Here is a 17,476-nt window from a genome sequence, read left to right on the forward strand (position 1 = left end):
TGAACAAGGACTCCCCCCCCAGCCAAGATGAATCCAGCTATAAGCGGAGATGGGTCCTCTGGCCCCTCCAGGACAAGGATAGTCACACAAGGACACAGCTTGGCACCCACCAGGCTCCCCTGGTCTCTGTTCTCCTCTCAAGAGAAACGTCTGTATCTGCTGGTAGGCTTGGGGGCATCAGAATAGGGTCTGCATAGCAACAGGTACTAAGTCAACAAGGACTATCAGGGCATCAATGTTCATCATGACCTTGTGTGTGTCACTCTCCAGAAGTCACCAGTTGGCTAAATGCAGTCACAGCAGCCCTTAGTGGCTTCACAAAAGGCTGCTGAGCCTCTCTCCAGGGCTTCTCATAATTGAAAAATGCTTCAAGTAGCGGAAGATGACCCCGCCCTCTGCATCATTCAAAAGAGAACTGGGCAGCTCCTGCTTCTTGCGTGTAAACATTCAACGACAATTTTCAAAAGTCAGAGTTTGCCGTACCTTCATCCAAGCACTTTGGGAGGTGCTGATTTTAGATCCCTTGCATTTTTTAGATCAGAGGAAATGCAGGAAAGAGCTTGCACTGAAATCAAGCATTAGCAGGGCAGAGCAAAAGCAGATGCCTTAGAGAATTAGCCAGCATCTTGCCCTATCCCTCTCTGCACTTTACAACACTCGCCACAAGTTTCAGTGTGTATTTGACATTCAAATGCACATGAGATTCATGCATTTTTCAGTTGTTCCCAAGTTCCCTTAATAAGGCATTTCCACAGTGCAGCCAATCCCTGAGCTACAGGCATGTGGGGTCAGGCGGGCTGTTCATTCCGGAAGGGCGGCTGAGACCCTGGGAACCGGACCAGCCCAGCTCACAAGTACACAAGTATGAAGAGAATGTTGGGAGAGGAAGTGGCCGCTCTGAGTCAGCATGAGTCATCCCGTCCCAATGAGAGTGTAGGCTGAGGTGTGTGCGCCTTTTTTTTTTTTTTGGGTCTTAATCATGTGGACATCATTGGGAATGGGGGGAACTAAGTGACTGTATGGTGGCTGCTTTGTAAGTTTCAAAGCAACAACAGCAGCTGTGCCTGAGCCCGTGCATGCCTTGGGGCCAGTCACAGCACAGTTCCTGAGAAGGTGGAGCCCTCAGCTTCTCCCTGGTGAGTATGTTTCTGACGTTTTCCCATGAAAGCTGCATGTGTGGCAGGGTCTGGCTATGTCAAAGCTGTTGCTTCCTGGAGTGGACACTGCGTTTTGTTTTGTTCAGACTTTGCAGATCTGTAATTTTAGCCAAGTGGCTCCCTTTGCCCTCACCCCCATAGTGACTGTTTAAGCCCGGCTCTCTGGGGAGCTGCCTGGCCGTGCACTGGGAAGTGTGGGTGCTCTCTGTACTGTATGCTGTCTTGGAACAGATGGCAGAGATAGCTGTGCTTGTCTGGAAAATGAGCTGCCAAGGACTCCTTTCCAGAAGCCACCGGTGAAGCTTGGAGACAGAGGTGGGTGAAGTTGTGCTAACCCAGGGCCCTTGAGGTTGAGTGAGCTTCCGCTTCTCAGAGGTAGAGGAAAGAGCCCTGAGTCCTTTCTGGCCATCTGGTCTGAGTGGCCCAGTCTGAGCTGCCCAACTTCCCGGCTTCAGCGCCAGAGAAGCAAAGACAAGGCAGAACTTTGGCTTCCTTCTCCAAATGTGCATGAATCACCCAGGAGCTCATTTTATGTCCTTTCCTTTCCCTAAATGCTGAAAGTCACACTGAGTGGCAAAAATGAGAATAAAAAATATTTTAGGGGCTAGGATCGGGGACTGGAAGGAGGATATCTGAAGATGGGCTTGTTTGGATTGATTGAGGTCAGATTTGAGCTTGGTGGCTTTTTCTCAGAGTTACTACTCCGATGAAGGTTAGCTTTACTGTCAAGTAAAATACAGGAAATATGTTTAAAATATGGTTCTGGTTACTGTAAATGAAACGGTTAAAATGTCATAAATACTTTATGATAAACATTTTTTAAAAAATTTGCTTAAAAGCAGCACCCCAGCCAGCAGGGCATGACAGGGAGCTTTTTTAGTGCTGGCATTTGAGTGTGCCGGCTTCCTGGGGTAATGAGTCAGCACTGCTTTCTATAATTGGAGCAGCTCTGACCGCCCCGAGCACAGCAGGGGTCCCCCAGCCCCCAGGGCTTGGTTGTGCAGTCTTCTGTTCACATCAGCATTGAATGTCACCTCAGCGCAGGGATGAACTCTCAGCTGTGTCCCAACTCCTCCAGGCTGCAGCTGGGACCCCCTTTTCCCAAGGGCTCTGTCGCTGTCAGAAACCACACGTTTGGCTTCCTCGGCATCTCCTTTGGCTCTGGTCGATGACTTTTAGGTTCTGCCTTGAGGAACTGGTTGAACACAGTTTGTTAAATGAAAAACCCACATTTAGGCAGGGTCACGGTGCCCAGGGCTGCAGCTGCCCCCAGCATCCTGTGCTGATGCCCTGCCTCCAAGTCACAGTTGCCTGGGGACGAGGTGGGAGAATTGGACGAGGGTGTGAACTTCAAAGTTGGCATTCTGGCAGTGACAGGTCAGGTGGGAAGATTCAGCCAGTTTAACATCTGAGAGTAAGGTTCTAAGGGGAAAACTTTTCCAGCAACTCACTCATTCTTCTTAGAAACACAGTGAGAGAAAGGTTGAAAGAACTGAAAAAAAATTAAATAGCTGGGGCTGCGGGTGGGCAGCTCAGGCAACTGTGGCCCTGAGTGGCTCTGTCCCCTTTGGGTTCTGTTTGTCTGCTCAGCATTGTTTTCCTGTGTTGAGATAACCATGGGTGGGGTCCACCCTCCAGATCACAGGCCCTACCACACCCTGGGCCACAAGCCTTGGATGGAGCCATTCGAGGGAGGCTCGGCCCCCAGGATGATGAGGCCTCTAGATCATGCCACCACCTGCCACAGAGGGTGACCCAGGCTCAGGGAGTTGGTGTCTGTCCAGTGCTCAGAGCAGGGGCTGGATGTAGAAGGGATGCATGAATATTATTCCTAGGTCCTCAGTCTCCTGGCCTCAAAGGCACTTGGTAGTGAGCCCTGGGTTAGTTAGATCATTTTAAAAGGATCCTGGTGTTCCATGGTTGGCAGGAGGGTTCCTGGGGCTGAGAATCAGCTCTGTAGGGCGGACACCAGCTCTTCCCAAGGTGGTAGGCCAGCCCTGGGTGTCTCTTGGTGAGTCACCTTTGTGAGTGCCAGAGGAATGCCACCTTCATGGAGATGAGGATCACAAAGGAAAACAGCAGATCACGGTGGGTCCAAGGGTATGTGGACCACACTCCGGTTCCCATCCCAGAGAAGGTGCTGGTTCCTGCATGGGTCCTCCCTGTGGGGCCTGCCACTGGGTTGCAGGTTGCAAGCCCTCTTAGGAGTGCCACTGGTTAAGCATCCAGGTAGCACATTAGCCATGTTCTTCCATGGAGGATTTGGGCAGTTGTGTGGATTCTGGAACTCGAGTCACTTCTTACAGTACAGACAAGCTAGGAGAGAACCAACATGATCACTTTTGCCAACAGGAGAAAGAGTCACTTAACAAGGCAAGCAGCAAGGTCACCAACAGGATGAAAACAGGGCCTCTTTCAACAGGATCTGCTGTCCGGGTATTTCCAACTGCCAGAGGGGGCCAGTCCTGCCTGGCTGCAGACAGTAGTAAAAAGGAGCACATTCCATGGTGGAAACTAGTGAGCAGTTTAAAAGGATATCTACTGTAAAAGGAAAATGCCTCCAGTTTGGTGACATCAGGAAGTTGTCCAGGGTCCTGTTGTCATGGTGCCTTCTACCCAGGGAACAGCTGGTGGCTTGGTGATCCTGCCTCCCACTCCCTCCATGTCACAGTGGGACCTGGGCTCTCAGTACCTCCTGCCTAGCTGTGTCCCCACCACTGGCAGCCATGTAGGGCATTCACCCCTGTTCAGGGCAAGTTCCTTAAATTCTCAGTGTCCCACCCTCTTCATTGTGAAATGAGGGTAATTGCACCAGCCTTATGAGTCTTGTGAGTTTGTGGTTAGCACACAACTGTGAGGGACAAATTCATTTGTTCAGAGGTAGAACTGGGTGCCTTGGTATCTACATGGGTCCCTCTGTCCTTGGGAATCCATCAGGAGTTGATTCTCAGACTCAGGAGTGAGCCCCCTCCTGTGTCCCCAAGTCTTGCATTCACAGAGAATTAATCATTAGGCAAATAAGGAACGCTCCTTGGTTGTCTCCAGGAACCTGGGGCCCTGGATGCCATACCATTGTCACTGTCACCAACATCATCACAAAAGGTCAGCTCCCATTTTGTTCAGCCCCAAGCACATGGTGTATGTGTGCTTCACTGATTCCCCCTCCTGTGTCCCCAGCGAGATGGCAAGGCAGGTCACTCGTTTCACTCAAAGTCCTAAGATTCCCACACACAGCAGCCACTTCCAAGATGCACAGGTGACAGGGGAGTCCATCATGGCCACTTGGCACAGGAAAAACAAGAGGCACAGGTGACCAGCAGTGTTTGTGTGTAAATTACACAAGCAGGCGGTAGGCCCAGAAACCTGGCTGCTGGCTAAATCTGCCCCTGCAGGGGGCGCAGCCCAGTTCTGTGTGAGCTGCCCAGATACTGGTTATTTGAAAATCATCACAATATGAGGAGGTGACTCATATTGAAAAAGTTAAGTAAGAAACACTTAAAACTAGACCAGGGTGAGCATGGCATGGCCCCTTCTCACCACTTCCAAAGGTGACATGTGGGTGCATAGTGCTCTGAAGGCAAAGCCTCAGCCCAGCCCTCAGGTGCTTTGAATGGCTATGTCCTCAAGGTGGTTCCTGGGTCCTCTGATGTCTCCACTCTGAATGATCAGGCTTTCAGTGCTGAGACTGCATGTGTCGATGGGTGGTAGATGGTGCTGGGGTGTGTGTGTGTGTGTGTGTGTGTGTGTGTGTGTGTGTGTGTGTGTGTTGGGGCTAGGGTATCCCTGCAGTGGTCACTCATGATGTGACCTTAAGGACCCCTCTTTGTCCACTTGGCTGGGCCTGGGGGTCAGGGACTTAGCACCCTAAAGGTTCTGGAAGGTTCTGGGGTTCACAGCTCAGGCAAGGAAAAGCCAACAACAAATTGGCAGGAAGTTGGGCTCACAGGAAGAAGTGGGCTTGGCTGCTCTCAGAGGATTCCTTCTGATGAAAAAAATAGATGTCACTGCATCTGGTGTGATCAGAAAAGCTAAGGGTGATGCCAAATCTCATCACTGTGGTTTTTCTGCTCATCTTCTGCTTTCCACACTGATTACCCTGGAAGTGAGCACTTCTGCCCTTCCCCCACCCATTCTTTCAAAAATTTGTCATACTAAAAATATTGGAATTTTTAACAATGGCAGGAAACATCATTTTAGCTCTTCTTATTGGACAAGTGACAAGGTATGTGAGGGATGCATGGGAATTTTTGTATTCAGCCAGACATAAAGGCAAATTTAAGTAGCAACTTCAAAAAGTCAGGCTTACTTGCTCTCACACAGAAAGGGGCCTCTGTTCCCTTGTCTGTACTTTTCTCAGACAGGAAGCAAGTTGTGCTGGGCAGGGTCAACATGCATCCAGTTCATCCCTCTCCCTGCTCTGTCATTTTTAGCACTGGCTTCCTTCCTCTACTTGTCTTATGCTTTCAAGAAGGTTGCTAGAGCTCTAGCCATCACTTCTACATCCCAGTCAAGGAGAAGGAGGGAAGTAGGAGGAAAGAGGTTAAGCCTCCTGAATATTAGTTCCATGGTGGAATAACAGCAAACTCCCTCCTTGAAAGCCCACAGCATCCTTAGCGGTCCTTTGGCCCTGGCTGTGCTGACAGATAACAGGGAATGTGACTCTTTCTGCTCTTCAGCCATTGAACAGGCTAAATTGTGTGAACAGACTCCATGTCCTTGGAGCCAAGAGCCACAAGACTCTGTGCTTGATGGCAGCTGGGCCCTGGAGCCAGGTCTGGAGACTTCCTGGACCGAGGGAGTGGTCCTGAAGCGTTGGCAGGGAGGACAGCGTGCTAGGAGCCCAAGCACAGGGACACTGCTGTGTCCTCACTTGGGAGGGAGGCTCGGCTCGAACTGAGTCTCCATGGCTTCCTGTGTGGGCAGACCTGCTGCTCCAGGTGAGGGGTGCCCTCGGCAAGGACGGTCCTGTTGCCCCTGCCTGTCCCCTGGGCACTGACAATGGCACTACAGTACGGCTGGGCTGATGCCTGAGAGCCTGGGTATGGGCTTGGAGCCAAAGGCCCTCTCTCACTGACAGCCAGACCTCCCTTTACCTCTCTGCACCCCATGCTCCTCATCTGGACAGCGTGGGTGACAGGGATAGAATCTGCCATGTGCGTACGAGTTTGTGAGGACCAATTGGTGTCCTATGTGCAAAGGGACCCAGAACAGAGCCAGCACCAGTGCCACTTGGTGAGCAGGACAATGTTGGGTTGTGCTTCTTTCTCATTTTATTAGTGAATGATAAATATTTACTAAATGTGCCAGGTGCAATGGCACATGCCAGGAATTCCAGCACTTGGGAGGCTGAGGCAGGAGGACTGCCACAAGTTTGAGGCCAGCCTGGGCTGCATAGTGAGTTCAAGACCAGCCAGAATTAAATAACGAAACCCTGCCTCTTTGGTTCTCTTTCTATTACTTTTGGTTATTTTTCCAAGTGGACCTAGTTCCTGAGGAGTCAAGTGTCCACAGCCCAGCTCTCAGGACAAAGAATACTAATACAAATCTAGCTAGAGTGACTTCTAGTTGCCTGTCCCATGTCCATTTTCCTCTGCTTCCTGTATTTCAAAAATAACTTTTATGTTGTCAAGGATAGCAATGTTTCCCATTAAAAACTGGGTTTCTCATGCTCCTTTACAGATAGGGTGGTCAATGAAAGATTTAGGCTGAAAGGGTTTGCTGGAGATTCTGATAAAACTCTTTAAGTGAAACAAGCATTTAAGAGATGTAATTAACCATTTGTCCACCACTTCCTTTATGTCTCCTGCCTGAAATGAGAGGTCACAGCTGAAGCTCCAGCAGCCTTATTGAAGCCATTAGACAAGTTGGAGGAAGGATGCTGGTGCTAAAGATGGCGGAGCAGGCAGATGGCAATAGACCTTTGGGAAAGCAGCCATTTTTCCTGGAGATTTGACTGTTTTTGCCTGTTGATTTGTCTGGATGGTGCAGAGGGAGGTAGGAGATGTCACTGCTGAAGTAAATCTGTAGTTCAACTAGGAGTGGTTTGGCCTTTGGATACTGTTGGTACGCTTAGCCTGCTCACCTCATTTCATCCTCAAAAATGTGTCATTATACCAGCCACTGTGTGTGCCCAGCCTCTGTGGGTCGGTCCTGCTGCCCAGCAAGGTGCCACTGGGCTTCTAAGCCTGGGCTGGGGAAGGTGCTTTAGGCACAAAGAGGAGGCAGAAAGCGAAGGCCCTGAGGTCCGGGAAAGGCATGTGGTAACTTCTTGTGGCTTCCCAACCCCCCAAGCAGCACTGTCCAATGGAACCCTCTGAAACGATGGAACTGTTCTTCATCTGGGGTGCCCAGTGCCCTGGCCACAAGCCACATGTGGCTGCTGAGTGACAGAAATGTGGCCAGTGTGACTAGGAACCCAACTGGAAGTTTTATTTAATGTCAATTAATTTACATTTAAATTGTAGCACACATGGCTACTAGCTACCATTTCTGTGCATGAAGTTTCCTGTGTGGATGCTGACAGCTTCCCAGTGGTTTCCCTGTCTGTGGCTTCTCTTTCCTGGTTTCAATTACTCACAATCAATGACAGTCCAAAAAATGGTAAATTCCAGATATAAACAGTTGATTAGTTTTAAATTGTGTGCTGTGCTGCATGGTGCGATGAAATCTCTCAGAGTCCTGTTCTCCCCTCCCCAGGGCATCACCCCTTTGTCCAGTTAACCATCCTGTATATGGTGCCTGCCCATTAGTTACTTAGTTGTCAATTCTGTTACCAGATTGTCAAAGCATCAGTTATAGTATTTGAGTTCAAGTAACCTTTATTCTATGTATTAATGGGCCCAGGGCATAAGAATAATGATGCTAGCAATATAATGAATATAATATAATATACTGTTATACTTGTCCTATTTTATTATTAGTTACTAGTCATCTCTTACTGTGCTAAATTTATAAATTCAATTTTATCACAGGTGTAGATGTCTAGGAAAAACCAGGACACATAAGGTTAGGTACTGTCAGTAGTTTCAGACATCTTTGGGTGTCTTGGAATGGCTCTTGTGTGGATAAAGTGGGACAAATGTATTCCCACGAAGTCACTCCAGGGATGAACTAGACTGATGTGCAGAAGCCTGAGGCTGCTTCTGCTGGTGTGCTACAAGTCCCCCAAGCTTGGCTTTGGACAGCTTTTGAATGGAGAAGCACTAAACCATGCTCAGGCACAGATACTAAGAAACACACAGGCTTTGGGGATGAGGTGACAGGGCCCTGAAGGCGGCCAGTGGCACTCCAGGCCTGAGCCTTCCTCTTTCCTGCCCTGCACTGCTCAGGTCCCATCTTTTTTTTTTTTGGTACCCGGGATTGAACTCGGGTCCTTGCACTTGTGCAGCAGGTGGCGAAACCACTGAGCTAAATCCCCGGCCCTCAGGTCCCATCTTTAGCATAGCAGAAACCATCTTGGGGACAGATGACATCTGCTGCATATGAGGGATTGTGGGCCGAGACCTGGTGCTGTCCTTCCCCTGACACTACCCTTCATATTCCGGAATTTTGCCCCTGGTTCCTCCCCAGGAGCTGACCTGTGTGCTCTACATTCGTGGACCATCTGTCCTTGGAGAGACCACAGAGCCCGTGATGAAGCCCCTGCTGGGCCATCCTCAGCTTGGCCAGCTACCTGCTGCATGCATGGGAGTTACTCAGTGCTCAGCTCAGTTTCCTAGTCTGTAAATTGGGAATACAAGATGATTACCACAGAGGGTTGTTCCAAGGATGAAGGCAATTATTGTAGGAAAATTCTCAGAAAGTGCTGCACATGGTAGGTCATAGTAGGTGTTCAACAGTTCTGGTGGTTCTTATATGAATTAGTATTTTTTGCCACTTGCTCTCGAGCACAGGGTATTTCTCTGACCCAAGAGCTCTACCCCAGCTGTGACTGGTTCCCTCTGACTTTGACATCCAAGGAATCCCACGATCTGCCTCCCTTTTGGTTTGCTCCCAGGGGCAGCTGAGCTGTGTTGTACTGGATCTGGGAAGGAGACTCCACCATGCATCTGTTTATTCACTGATTGTGGGACAAGGTTTGCAGAGACCATGGTGGCAGGAGATGAGCTGATGTGGTTGTGAGAGAGTGGCCAGCAGAGGGGACAGAGGATCTGGGGGGTGTACCAAGTGACAGGTAGTCTTCCCTGATGAGAACAGGTCTATTCTGAGAGGAGAGGGCTTGAGTATTCATGTGTTGGTTTGCTTTTCCTGGATGGATATGGCAGTCTCAGTGTGGGACATGCAGAAAGAATTAGGGGACCTGGAACTGTGTCCGCTTAGACTCGGAGTCAGAATCCTAGGTCGAGTCCTGTCTTCCTTTCACTATGGCTGTGTGGCCACAAGCGAGTCACTGATCCCTCTGATTCTCTGTTGGACTCTGGGATGTAACCCACAGAGGAGACACCATGCAGCTCTGCATCACTGACTTGACCAAGACTCTTCCCTAAGGACTTGCAGGTGCTCAGTGAAGGGAGGGCACTGCCCACTGTAGGAGCCCTGGGTGCATCCTGGGGCTGCTGATCTGGACCACTCTTCCCCTTCAGATCTCCATTGCTTTTATACAGCCCCATCCTCAGAACTTGTGGGTGAGAAGCACTTGATTCCACTCAGTCCTTTCAAACTGCTGCCACTGGGATTTGCCTGACAGATGGGAAACTCATCTCCTCTGCATGCAGTGGTCTCTTTGAAGTCCCCAGAAGCACTTGCTCAGAGTCAGATTCGTTGTGGGAAAAGGTGAGATGCAGAGGAGAGCAGACTGCCACCCAGCAGCGTGAGAGCTGACTGCAAACCAGGACGTCCTGGGTACCTAATGACTTTGCCTCACCTGTCCAAAGTGTACATCACCTGCCCTGTCTGCTCACTGGCTGAGCTTATCATGGCAGCCCTGGACAGCTCAGGTATGGTCACTTGGAGGGGACAAATAGCTGCCTTTAGTATCATACACCCTCTCTGGGCACAGCCTCACCTCTACCTGCCCTTCCTCTGCCAAAATCATAAACATCTTTCAGCTCTAATTTCTGTCAATCTCTGTGAAATGAAGAGTCAGTGGGCGATATTGGATGTCTTAGTGAAGTAGAAATTGTTCTTCATATTTTAGAAAATAGAGCCCCAGAGTCATCTGAGCAAAATGATTCAAAAGATAACTATGCTTTTCCCCATTCCTCTGCTGGTGGGAAGGTGGAGGGAGCCCTTTGTCCTCATGTTGGAGGATTTAATTTTATCTTATGCTGAACTTAGGAGGGACCAACCACACTGATGTTCACAGTAAATCAATTTGATTTCAAAATGGCCTCTTGACAGTAGTGGTGGATGGAGAAGCTTGGAGCATCTTTACGGGTCAGGTGTCTGTGTCTGTGAACTTATTTAAAACCCCATGTCTCACTTTCAAAGGCTGAGTACTGTAAACCCAGACTATGGGTGAGAAAACTGAGGCCCCTGAGGGTTTGAAGGTGCACTGCTTGAGACAGACCCAGAATTCCTGAACCCCATGGATCTTCAGTGGGCTGTGTATAGTCAGCCTTCGCTGGGTTCTGTTTTCCAAGACCCCTTGCAGATTGAAGTCTTTTTAGGATTGTTCAAATGAATTATTTCCCAGTGGATATGGTTGTCTTTGTAACCCCCACCAGGCAGCTCTGCTATGGCCTCAGAGTCTCACCGGAGGCCCTGAGATGTGTCCCCTACTGGGCCCTGAAGCCACAGAAGATGCCTCCAGGCTGTACCTGGAAGGGCCTGGGGCTTGGATGCTGACTCAGGTGAGGTCCCAGCAGCTCCTGAGAAGAGCAGACAGGATCTTCCTTTCAACCCTCACATGAGGCAAATAAAGGACTAGCATTTTCCAGCTTTAATTCATTTTTAAATATGATTAAAAATGAAACCATTTGAAAAGTTATCCCATGAGAAACACTCTCTACCCCATCTTCCTTCTATGACCGTTTGGTTCCATTTTCATGGATCCTTTCAGTTTCTTTATGCAAATATAAGCAAAGAGGAATGAACCTTTTTCTTTCCTTCCTGTTTTGTTTTGCAGTGCTAGGAACAGAACCCTGGCCCTACAGTATTTTTTTCAAGTGTTAACTCAAGTGTTAACACACTAGAGTGTGTCCCTAGCACAGTTGCCATGTCAGGGCCACTGAGTACTTGCGCTCTATTGGGTGGCTTAGCTGCTCACCTGTCCTATGGATTGGGCCCTGCACTCATCCAGGTGTTCCCAGGGGAAGTGGGGAACAGGTGGACACGAGGCCCTTGCACACAATGAAGTCATCATATTTGGTCTCCTGTCCCAGTATTTGTCCAGCAAAGCCCCAGGAGCCTGAGTGGTGAGTTGTCATCATTAGCATCAGTGGTGGTTTTGAGGTGCACTCTCAGGGGACAGGGACTTCATTCTTCAGGGGGACAGTTTGATATGAGAGCAGTAATCTGACACTGTGTGCTTCGTGAGGGTCCCAGATCTCCAGAGTCACCCTGATGTCAAATTGCATGTCTAAAATGTAGATGAGGAAGTCGAGATTGGGTGTCCAAAAGAGGAAATTTCAGGAACACTTGAAACGAAGCTCCCAAGAGACAGCTGGTGCCTGCACAATGGTATTGGCCAAGGGCACCGGCAGCAGCCACAGCTGACTTGCACAGGCTCCTCCTCCACCTGCCTCAGGTGGACCTTTGGGAGCACACAGAACCCCATATGAGGGCAGGAAACAGCTGTCCTCATAGCAGCGGGCTCTGGGACCTTCTTGGATTCGACCTTAGAGTACTGTTAGGGTCAGAAGGTGACACAGAGGCCCAGGGTGGCTGATATCTGCTGAGGCGCAGTAGCCCAGGCCTGTCCTGGTTAGGTCTGTTACTTCCAGAGGCCTAGTGGTGGGTCCACTGTGAGGACTATTCCTGTAATCAGCAGTGGGGTTGCTAGCTATCCAGTGCACCCTGCTTTTAGCAAGCTTTAATTTGACTTCTTAGCAGAGACATTGACACTGATGGAAAAGAAAGCAAGTGACCAGTGCTTACTAGGAAGGCCACTATATTTCCAAGTGGAGGACTTGGGGGGAGAGGACAGCAGAGGAAACAACATAGAAAGTGAGTAGGAGTCCAGACACTGTGAGTCATCCAACAGTGGGCCTCTGTGTGTACTCTGGGTTCACTTGGGTCTCCCCAAATTCATGTGCTCCCCACAGCTCAGAGTGTGACCTTATTAGGCAATAGGGTTGTTGCAGAAGCAGTTAGGAGTAGCATAGAGTAGTACTGGAGTACTGTGGGCCCCTGACCCAATGGGGCCGGTGTCTTTACAAGCAGAGGAAATGCAGAGACAAATGCACCCCAGGGAGAGTGCTGGGAAGACTGGAGTTAACACAGCCAGAAGCCAAGGAGGTGTCAGGAGCCAAAAGAGAATCTTGGAGCACATCCTCCCTTCTGAGGGAGCCTGGTCGTACTGAACCTCTGATCCCAACTTCTAGCCTTCAGGACTGTGAGACAGTAAATGTCTTGAACCACTTCATTTGCAGCACTTAGTGTGGCAGCATCCACAAATGAACACAGTGTGCATCCTTACAGGTGCCAAAGCTGGCTCCCAGGAGCAGACTTGCCAGTCCCAGTCCTGCTAGCATGAACAAGCTACTCAGAAATGTCTGCTGATAAGGGACTTAAGATAAACTGAAAGCAAGAAATCCTTTTTTGATTTACATGAATCAAAGGCTCTCAGTTCATTTGAACTTTTCCTGAGTGGCAGAAAATCAGGTTCAAAATTGGAAGTTGGTCTCTACATTTGCTAAAAAAAAAAAAAAAGACCCGCTTCATCCTTATACAGGATATGATCCACACACTGGTGGACCACAGAGCTTGTCCCCATGCAGGGACTCGTGGGGGCTGTCATCCCCAGGCTCAGAGAGCAGCGAACCTCTCACCGAGAGTCTTGCTTGGCAGTTGGAACTTTCACCCTCATTGTCATTTTCCTGCTCCTTTCCCTTTCTCCAATATTCATAAGCATCACCCCAAATGACAATTCAGAGGGGACAGAGGCTCCCGAGGGGGTTCAGAGTCAGAGCTTCCTTGGGGACTTCTGGTCTGCTTCTTAGTTATAGAAGGAAGGCGACAGGGAGGCCAGCAGAACATGGCTTTGACAATCAGTTCAAACAACAAGAACCATCAGTTCATGAGAACTGGAAGAGAAAAATAGTTTAAAGAACTGAGAAGGTGACACATTATAGTGAAAGAATGTTGGGTTTTGGAAATGACAAAAATGAGCCATTATCACCTCGAAAACCCCATGGAGTCGGTTACACGAGATGTAACCGCACACAAACACGCGCATTTCTTATAATATCATGGCATTTACAGTCAAGATGCTTCTTTCAGAGTATTTCATGGAAAGTTATTTTAGTAGCAGGTGAGCCTTCAGTGATGAGTATTTGTCGAGAGAGTAAAACTGTATCTTCAAAGGCAGGAGGTGGGGAGCAAGGACTCAGAACTGGAGGTGACCTTCAGGTCGGCGCCCACTTGCTCAGCCCCTGCTGGGGGTGTTCCCTGGGCACAGGGCACAGGGGGCAGTGGGGGTGGGCTGGGATGCATCTGCCATCAGGGCCCCCAGCTCACTCTCGTTTGCCACAGGTGCTAGCTTTTAAATGCTTAATTCTTTTACTGTAAAATTGAGGACTTGTTTAAAGCAGAGCAAAAATGCTATAAAAAATAGTGTGTCTGTATGATGGGGATGCAGGCTTATTACTTTAAGGTAATGCACTATATAGAGAGAATATAAAAGCACCAGGTGAAAGATGTCCTGAGGGTAGAGGTGCCCTGAATATCAGCTGTCCCAGGACAGGGAAGAGGCTCTGGGTGCCCTGGGGAGACTCCCTGGTGGCTATTTTGGTGCCAGCATGGAGTTTTAGGAATAAAGACAGGAAGATAACATTCAAGGGTATTCTCACCACTGTGACAATTGATGCGTGCGTAATGAACCTCCCACATCACTGCTCCCCTTGAAAATTTAGAACAGCACAGTTGAAGTTGTATTCTTTGGCTTTTCTTTCTTATAGTCACGTGACTTGCCAGCCATACACCTTGGTCTTTGTACAGAAGGGCTCTGCACTTAAGGCTGTACTTAAAATTTGCCCTCCCTGTTGAGTTTTATGGCATAAACCCAATAAAATTGTAGCCATACATTTAAAAAATCTCTACCGCAAAAAGCACTTTGGCCTAGAAAGTGCACTGAGGTTCTGCTGAAGGACAGGTGCTGCAAAGTCCCCAACTTTGCCCTAAAAACAACTTGATGCTAGAAGCCAAAATCATTCTATAGAATGATCCGGCAGATTGCACTTGTTTTCCTACAAGTATGCTTCTAGTGCCAGCTCTCCCATGCAACTCAAAGAAAGGTTATGAGAAAAAGTGCATTTCCTTCTCAACTTGCAGAAACTGATTTTTAATAACAAATATGTTAACTATCAGATTATTCTGGACAGAATTGGTTGAAAAGAAGGCCAGTGATCTATTAATTGCTCTTTTATAAATTATCTACTCTACTTTTTGCCCACTCCTTCCTCCCTCCCTTTCTCCTTTTCTCTCTCCCTCCTTCCTTTTTTCCCCTTCCTTCTCCTTCATTTTTTTTTGTTGTTGAGTAGAGTTCTACTAATATGTTGGATTTTACACCTTTAATATGTATGCTGCTTCTTCTAGCTTATCTCTTTACTTTGTTCGCCATGTCTTTTGTATTGTAGAGATGTTTAATTTTAAAATAGTTACTAGTTTCCTTTGTAGCACTTGAGGTTTGTCTTACTTAGAAAGTCTATTCCCACTTCTCACTTAGAAAAAATATTCTCTCATTTTTTTCTTCTGATACTCTATATTTTTGAAGTTTAAAATATGAAATTATTTTGGATTTATTTTTATTTATGATTAGAAGTGAGGAGGTGGAATTCTTCCCTAAATAGGTAGCTAATTTTTCCAGACTATTTATAAAGTAGCCCACTCTTCTGTGGTGAAATATTTTGTTTATAAGTTTTACTCGTAGGGACAGAGATGAGACAGGCACTTTCCAGCTGGATGTGGGGCTGAGTTGAGCTTTGATGTGCCAACTCTGCCTTTCTGGCTGTCTTGTAACTTCAGGGCAGAGTGATGGAGGGAGGGTGCTCAGAACTTTTAGAGGATATGAGATGGAAACGGGAAGGGGTCAGCACAGATAGCTGGGCGCAGTTGGACAGTGAGCAGAAGGAGGAGAGCTCAAAAGACTATGGCAGAAACAGATATAGTGGTGGGGAGTCCAGTGGGAGGAGGATGCCCAGAGCTGGATGTCCATGAGGCCAGGCAGCGCCCCTTGGGAAAACTCTCAGCCGCTGGGAGTATCAAGTTCAAATACTTGTGTATTGAGAAAATTTGACCTCAGGTGTGAAAGGTTGACAGGCAACCCAAGTTGAAAATGGGTCTGATTTTTGTGGGGCTAAAAATAAACAGAGCAATAAAAATAAGTTCAAGTAGGAATGGACATGACCTACAAAAAGGGGACCCACTTTGCCCAAGTGTGGATGCTAAGTCCAAAGGATTCAAGATGATGTTTGCCCATGGGTCCCAGAGGCCAGTCTGGGGGCCACTATTCAAATCTCCAGGATCCTCCACTTCTGTCTTGCCACCTTGAGGACCTCTGAGCAGGACCATTAAGTCTCCTGCGTTCCCACTCCTGGCTCAGGGCAGCTATGGGCCAGGTTGACCTCAGAGAATGTAGTCACAGAAGGGCCTGCACTGAATCTAGTGCTCTGCTGTCTCCATCTTGAAATCCTTACTAGTGTTTGAGCAAGGAATTGCACACACTCATTTTGCACAGAAGCCCATGTCTTACATGGCCTGGCCTAGACATTAGACTCAGGTGGGCCCCATCCCCTTCCCCTCAGCCCAGATGATGCCTGCGTCCTCTCTAGTGCCTGTCCCAGGGACCCCCTGCCTGAAGTCAGAGCTGGCCCTCTTACGACCTGGCCTCTCCACCACTGATTTAAATAACAGCAGACCCTGATGCATAAAATGTGGCTTAAAGCATCTTGAAGAAGTGAAGAGGCAGGGATGGAACTGTAGCAAGAGAGTTGGCTTCCACTGACAGCAGGACTTGGGCTGTGTGTCCTGTGTGCTCGGAGGGTGCAGAGGAAGAAGTGGCCAGCAGGAGGCCTAGTGCACCACTGAATCCAGAGCTCAGCCCTGCAACACGCGGATTCCCTGCGTGACACCAGCACCAGGGCTCAGGGCTCCAGGCCACAGAAGACTGGATACTCCAGACAGAGCAGCAGGATGGAGATCAGGCTGAAGGGTGAAACATTGCACTGCCGTTTTGAGAGCTCAGAACAGATGGCTGCACCTGGGCCTCCGCCTGTGCAGATGGGTCAGGAGAATTCGCATGTGTGAGGGGTGCCCAGAGTGGAAGTAGCTTCTCTCCCCGAAGCAGTAAGAGTCTTACAGAATGGAATTATTAGTGAATCAGCAAAGCACCCTTAGGGACTCCCCCTCAGTCCCTCGCGTGTATACTGGCTGAGCAGCCACCAGTGACAAGTAGAGACACCTGCATGTCGCGTGGCACCTGCCATTCTCAGTGAGGCCAGCCCCTCTGCTGCCTGTCTGTGGAGATGGTGTGAGTGACCAGGGTCCTGGCTCCAGCAGTGGCCTTGTTGCTGTGATGAATGCTTCCTGTTGCTGGTCAGGAGCTGTACCAAACAGCTTTAGGTACTACATAGGTACTATGGAATATCCCAGTGGATTCTTAAAACAAGGAAATGTCTTGCCATTTGGAACCGATGGAATCCACTGCTCACTTGATTGAATGTCCTAGGATCTCATGAAATGCACCTTAAAGTTGTTAATAAAGCAGTAAATAGATGATTGACACAAGCCCTGTGGTTTGGAAGTCATAGTTTTTGTTGCTCATGCATGAGGCAAAGAACATTCCATCTGCCTTTCTCTGTGCCCTCCTACCTTATCACCTTACCCCAAGCACAGGTTTGTCTGTGATATGTGGACATGCTCTGGGGTGCTCTGCTATGCACACATTTTGTGCATGAAACAGACCTCTCTTCATTTAAGGCATGGAACCAGGACAGACAGGTAGGAGGTTTTTAGTGTCTAGAAAGGCAGGCAAGATGGTCCTCGAACATTATAAGGAACACTATAAGCCAGCTTGCTTTAGAATACACTATTAGAAATAGTTCTGCATAGTGACTAGGAAGTAGTGAGATTCAACAAAGTGAAAAAATATCACACGTACACAATTCAGCCTCATGAAAACACAGAAGTGACTCAGATAGCGATCCCAGTGGCAATGACTG

At 48.5% G+C, this 17,476-nt stretch overlaps 2 long non-coding RNA genes across 2 annotated transcripts in view; both read left to right on the forward strand.

Annotated features, from left to right (window-relative positions):
• Nucleotides 1-467: 467 nt before the first annotated feature.
• Nucleotides 468-17,476, forward strand: part of LOC147829735 (uncharacterized) — a 201,635-nt gene continuing 184,626 nt past the window's right edge. The window contains exon 1 of the long non-coding RNA XR_015447906.1: nt 468-943. This is a non-coding gene — a long non-coding RNA (uncharacterized LOC147829735). The remainder of the gene's footprint in view (nt 944-17,476) is intronic.
• Nucleotides 951-17,476, forward strand: part of LOC101721575 (uncharacterized) — a 53,910-nt gene continuing 37,384 nt past the window's right edge. The window contains exon 1 of the long non-coding RNA XR_205224.4: nt 951-1,136. This is a non-coding gene — a long non-coding RNA (uncharacterized LOC101721575). The remainder of the gene's footprint in view (nt 1,137-17,476) is intronic.

Source organism: Heterocephalus glaber, unplaced genomic scaffold, assembly GCF_053883595.1.
Source record: "Heterocephalus glaber isolate CG9 unplaced genomic scaffold, H.glaber_assembly_v1.0 deba00000470, whole genome shotgun sequence".
Lineage (NCBI taxonomy): Eukaryota > Metazoa > Chordata > Mammalia > Rodentia > Bathyergidae > Heterocephalus > Heterocephalus glaber.